We start from the raw sequence: 6,069 nt of genomic DNA, 5'->3' as shown, positions 1-6,069 counted from the left end.
ATTTTCTCAGTGGCTTGTGTATATTTGTCCATACATACATATAGAAAACATACAGTTACAGACATGTCAGTGAAACCTCACCTAATGATTTTATAGTGACATGCATGTTTAATATATGAGAAAAATATTTACCAATGTATTGTCCTTTGATCCGTAAAATAGAAATACTATACATGGCAGAACTTACTCTAATGTAACTATTAATGTACTTTAAAATGAGGTTTCACTGTACGTTCGTTCATACTGTGATCAGAGCCCACCTTCTAGGACATGTAGATGGATTGGAATTGAGATGCACAGAAAATACGCCCTCATATTCCAGCTTTAAGTTGCAGCCAACGTACCACCTAATCACTACTATCATCACCACCACAATTTTCGAAAACAGTTGTTGACTACTAGAAAGTAATCAGTGGACAGGTCGTTTTTGGGAGCAGTGAGCACAGTAGTGTGATTCTATCTGGAAAAACATCTCAGTTGTACAGCTGTATCCTCCTCAAAATCTGGTGAAGAATGCTATTTTTCTAGGCTGAGCTTTTGTTACAAACCTAATATTCAGAAGGCAAGAGTTACAATCCTGATGTGTCTTTTTCTTTTCTTTTTTTGTGTTTGTTAATTCTGAATGTATTTTTAACAAGAGTGATTTTTTTGACTTACTAGTGTAATTTGCATTTTAAAAATAAATGGAAAAACAACTAAGTTTCAGAGCCGTCCCTGAAAGCCGCTGCTCCTTCTCACAGTGCACTTGACTATGTCCTTGACAGGAAAACCCTTTGAACTTCACATGAAGGCAGTGCTGATACCTGTTGCATGCTGTGCAGGGATGCATCGGAAGTAAAAGAAAATGCCAGGTCACGGCACCATTTTAGCTCAGTCATATAGGTCACACGTGTTTTCATTATCGCCTGTCACTAAGTTTTCTTTTGTTTTTGTTTTTTTTACAAAACTGCCTGGAATAGACCCGTCATCATGTGGAAAGCTTTCCCCTCACTTCTGTCTACAATTTAGAGTTAGCATCAGGTTATTACCTGACAGACGTGTTAGGGCACGATATTAAAAACCTTTGGTTAACGTAAGTAGGGTTTTTTTTAAATTTGTGTAGGTCCTTGTACACAAATAATTTAAAGTCACTTAAGATGCTCATTTATTGCCAATTTGGTGAGATAGCTTTTGATAGCTACTCGAGTGAAGCATGCTGGGTAAACAGTGGGAAAGGTTAACCCTTTGTGGGAGTAATGAGCGGGCTGGACAGGGAAAAGGCAAAGAACGACAAATTGGGACAACTGTAATAGAATAACAATAATTTTTTAAAAAGAAGAGAAAAACAAAAGGCTTCCCCCTGGCATTTGTGATTGTCAAACCATAATTTTTGCTGAGGCTCACTGTCTAGGCTACAGGGACACAGGGAGCCGAATAGGGCTGCCTGTGGCGGGGCCGGGGGGTGTTCTTTCTCTCACTGTACACAGACCCCAGACACCCGAGTGCCCACATTGATTGAAAGCAAGGAAAGCTTTGAGACAGCATTCCAAGAAGCTGAAGATCAACTTGTACGTAGTACCTAACTTATCGGCCACATGGTGAGAGCCTTGTAAAGACCAAGCCTGTTTTTACTTTTGCTTCCTGTGTGAAAAGCATGCTGATGCATGTTTGCAGAAGTGGAGTGGCTGTCTGTCAGGTCATTGCTTTACACTGTGAGGTCAAATGCACACAACATCTCAGTGGACTATAAAATGTAATAGAGCAACTACACACACACACACACACACACACACACACATACACCCTAAAGGAAAGATTCCTTCTGGAGTTCTCAATTAGTGTTCACACTTGGTAAATAAACACTACCAAATAGTGTTTATTTGGTAAATAGTCACTTTATTTGGTGACTATTCAAAAACATGATCCTTGCTACAGTAAGGCAAATATGCAATTTTCCACTGCACTATAAGTGAAACACAAACTCAGAAACACAAAGTCATTTAAAATATGACATATGGTAGAACAAACTTTTGAGAACCAATCTGTTTATTATAGAGACAATAAACTAATGCCCATAGATGTTAAGACATTACTCAAGGTTAATACATTTTTTGAAAATGCAAGTAGCTCACGATTCTGCAATAATCCTACAGTATGTATACTCTGGTCAGAATAGAATAAAACAAATTCCAGACATTGGCAACTGACCCTGGACTGTGTACATCAGAATGAACCCTGATCAAGAAGACTCTAAGACAGTATAAGAGCATAAAATGCTTCTGAATGATTGCGTACTAGGTTCAGCATGGTCTCAACATTAAATGTGTTTTGTTATGTTACAGTTTTTCAAAAAACGAATAACATATCTATATGTAAATATACTCATATACATGTTCCATATTAGGCAACTAATTATGTTCACTTTCATGGGTAGAAATTTTCTAGCACTTCTTTTATATCACATTTCTGAGTAGCTAATATTGGAGACATTAAGATTACTGAACCTTCCCCATCTTGAATGCTTCCTGTGATGGTGAAGGGAAGCTTCCCTCAGACACTTTCTCTGTCTAGGTAAGTCCTTGGCACTCAGCACTTCTACTCAGGAAGCTTTGATATCAGGCCCCTCACATCATAAAAAAATAAGCCTCAGTTATTCCTGTGACATGCGAATCTTTGCTTCAGACTCATGTTCAACTCTCTTTTATTTGCACTACGTCCACCTTCCACCTACTCTCAGGAAAGGAAAGAGCAAAATCTGTGATTGATATATTAGGTCCAATTTTAAACATACAGTATCTTGAAACAATCACTTTGAGAGCAAAATCCCTAAGACATTTGCGAGCTCTATGGCTTTTAAATCGACAAAAATATGAACTAGATAATACAGTCAAGGGTCTCACTTACCGCTGAAACCTGCCCAAGCGTCAGGCGGCGGGACTGCCAGTGACAGCAAAGAAAGCACAGGTGAGTTCCTCCTAAAAGAGATAAAAGCCTATCTGTCTGTATTCTTTGGAATGTTTAAAAACGTTGATTTTTTAAATCCTTAACCATTATGGAGTTTAAAAACAAATGAGCTTAAAATGTTGATGGGCCATGAAAGTTGATTTCTGTAAGAGAAATTCAGAGAGGAGTTACATGTGGGTGCTCTGACTCATTCTAAATCATTATTAAAGCTAATGGAAGCCTCCTCTGTGATGAGAGCACAGAATTGTGGCATCTTAGTAATAAAACAAGTATATATTTTTAACCTCTCATTCTACCCTCAGATGAATTTAAGCTCTAACTGCAATGGAATAAAACAACTCCCCAAAAGATTGCAAATTGATGCTGTCTCCCGAAGGATGAGGGATTGATTCAGTTCGTCAGTAAGTCTTTTCTAAGAGTCTTTCAGGGAGTTGTTTACCAGAGGCATGCCCTGTGTATTCCTCTCCCGTGTGCCTGTCTTTTTTCTTCATTATTCCTCTGGTTTTATCCATTACATCCTCTGGGGATATGTCGATCTCCATGTGCAGAGAGGTTTGGCACACAGCTGTCTAGACATAAATCTTCCAAGCCGCAAACTGGAGGCCACCTGAACACCTGTGCCTCTCATCATTGTCATCTCGGGCTGAGCAAGGCTCTCTCAGGGTGCAGTCAGGCAAATGGAGACCAAGTTACAAATGATAAGTCACCGCGAAAGTATCACACTGAGTGAAGACTATGAAAAATCCTGCATTGGTAAGGCTCCACGTGCCGTGGAAGGAGCCTCCCCTTCTCCAACAGCAGGTAGGTATGGAAGAGGCTGGGGACCCGCCAGGCTGGGGGCCTGTGTTTGGATTCACGGAAAAACGAAACACGGTGGGGGATTGTGTTGTTTGGAGTGACGGAAGGTAAATATTCCTAAACAAGAAATATTTCCGTTTCTAATGTACGATCATCTGTCAGTTCAAGTCACTGAGAGCACAGATTCACGAGGAAGATGTCTGTCTCACCTCAGAGGTCACTCCTGCTGTCAGGGTTGGCTGCATGGGGTGCGGACCCGCTGCAATGGGACAACGTAGGGCCCTGTCCAAACACACCTTTGTTGACAGTACTACATATAAAGCTTTTCTTTTAGAAATATTTTATCTTCAGTCAATATAAATGACTATGGTATCAGTCATTCCTGGAAAATACATCAAAACCGATTTTTTAATAACTTTTAATTTTGAGAAAAATATTCCTGTTAATGCAACTGTTACTAGGGCTATAAAAAAATTTTATTTTGTAAATGATCCCAGAATTAGAATAAATTTTGATAAATTATTTTAAAATATAAATTTTGTCTTTGAGTTAATGGTTCACAGAATAATTTTTCTAAAAAGATTTAAATCTCCATAAAAGTTTAATAAAATTCTGAATTTAATATTCAATAAAAATATAGTAGTAATTTAGTGTTTTCTCTGCCATTTCCTATAACTTGTAGAAGTCGTTTGAGAAGCCAAAATGGCTTCCTGACTTTCATATAATTGAAAACACTTGTGTATTCTATTGCTGTATCTTCAATTACAAGAAAAATACTTTAAAATTGCCTTTCTCATTAATAATGTGTTTATCTGAAGTATCATGGGAAAATAGTTCTTTTCAGTTTGCTGCTAATGCTACAATCTTTAAGTTTTATTTCTCTGTGTAAGTCTATGGATATTCGTTTTCAAAACCAGAGTCTCTAAACTAGGAATCATTTTAATAACTAACAATTCCAATGACTTTGATATGCTCTGTCGCAATGTCCACGTGTGTGCTTTTATCTTGTAGTAACTTCCTGGCAAAGTTACTGCCTACGTACGCGGTGTGGCTCCTGTCCCATCCCTGAGCCACAGGTGATCGGTGTGTGGAAGCTGTGGGGACTGGCTCTCTGGGGAGTGAGGGGACAGGCTGTCCTCCCACAGTTCCCAGGACGGCCCAGGGCCCTTGCTTTCCCCTGGGGCATAGCTGCCAGTTCTACCTGCCACTGCTGCTGCCCCTGTCACCACTGCCAATCTGATCCCAGGCCCTTCTGCCAGCGCAGTGGCTCCTCTGACTGCCCTGAGGCAAACCAGGCCAATCGCTCTGCGAGCTGCCGGCTGCGCCGGGGGCTGAGCCGCTGTCAGCCGGTCACAAACACTCACGAGGGTTGGGTCCCCCCAGGGCGTCTCCTCTGCTTCCCACAGGCTCAAAAATGACATTTGAAGAATTTCATAAAGATGATAGTGGAGCATTAAACCAAACACTGGACTCCTCCGAGCATGGGGACCATTGTGTGATGGCACACATCAGGGGGCCGTGAGGCCAGCCCTGCTTGCTACACGAGCCAGGAGTGAAACACTCTTCTGTCCCTACCCCCACTTCAAACTCACTCCCATTTTGTTACTGGAGTAAAATCTCTGTGTTTGTTTCCTATTGCTGCCCTAACAAATTACCACAACTTGGTGACTGAAAAATCGCAAAAACTTATTAAGATAATCTTATGGAAATCAGGAGTCCAACATGGGTTTCACTAGGCTAAAATTAAGGTGTCAGCAGGATTTTGCTCTTTCTGGAGGCTCCAGAGAAGAATCCATTTCTTTGCCTTTTCTGGATTCTTGAGGCTGCCTGCATTCCTTGGCCAGAAACTCTTTTGTCCACCTTCCAAGTCAGAAGTGTAGCATCTTCAAATCTCCCCCTGATTCTATGACCTATGTCATCCTGACGTCTCCCTCTCTGACACTGACCCTCTTCCCTCCCTCTTATAATGACCTTTGTGATTACATGAGATAATCCAGATAATCTTCCCATTTTTAAATTCTTAAATTAATTACACTTGCAAATGGGACTATAAAAACCCCTTTGTCACGTAAGATAACATATACCTAGGTTTCAGAAATTATGATACAGCGTATTTGGCGGGCCAGTATTACAGACCATAACACCTACGTCTCTACCTAGATTCTCCTCCACATACCCCAGTCTCAGATAGTCCTCCTGAGGGTCAGCATTCCTAATTGCTGATATATAATATCTTGTAAAATATTTTAAAATCTTTAGAGTTCAAAGAACTACTTCAATTAACATCAAATCCTCTACTTTGCAGCAAGAAGAGAATCCAGGAATTCT

Source organism: Sturnira hondurensis, unplaced genomic scaffold, assembly GCF_014824575.4.
Source record: "Sturnira hondurensis isolate 20B ecotype Veracruz unplaced genomic scaffold, ASM1482457v3 Scaffold0004474, whole genome shotgun sequence".
NCBI lineage: Eukaryota > Metazoa > Chordata > Mammalia > Chiroptera > Phyllostomidae > Sturnira > Sturnira hondurensis.
Note: the sequence above shows the minus strand (reverse complement) of the source record.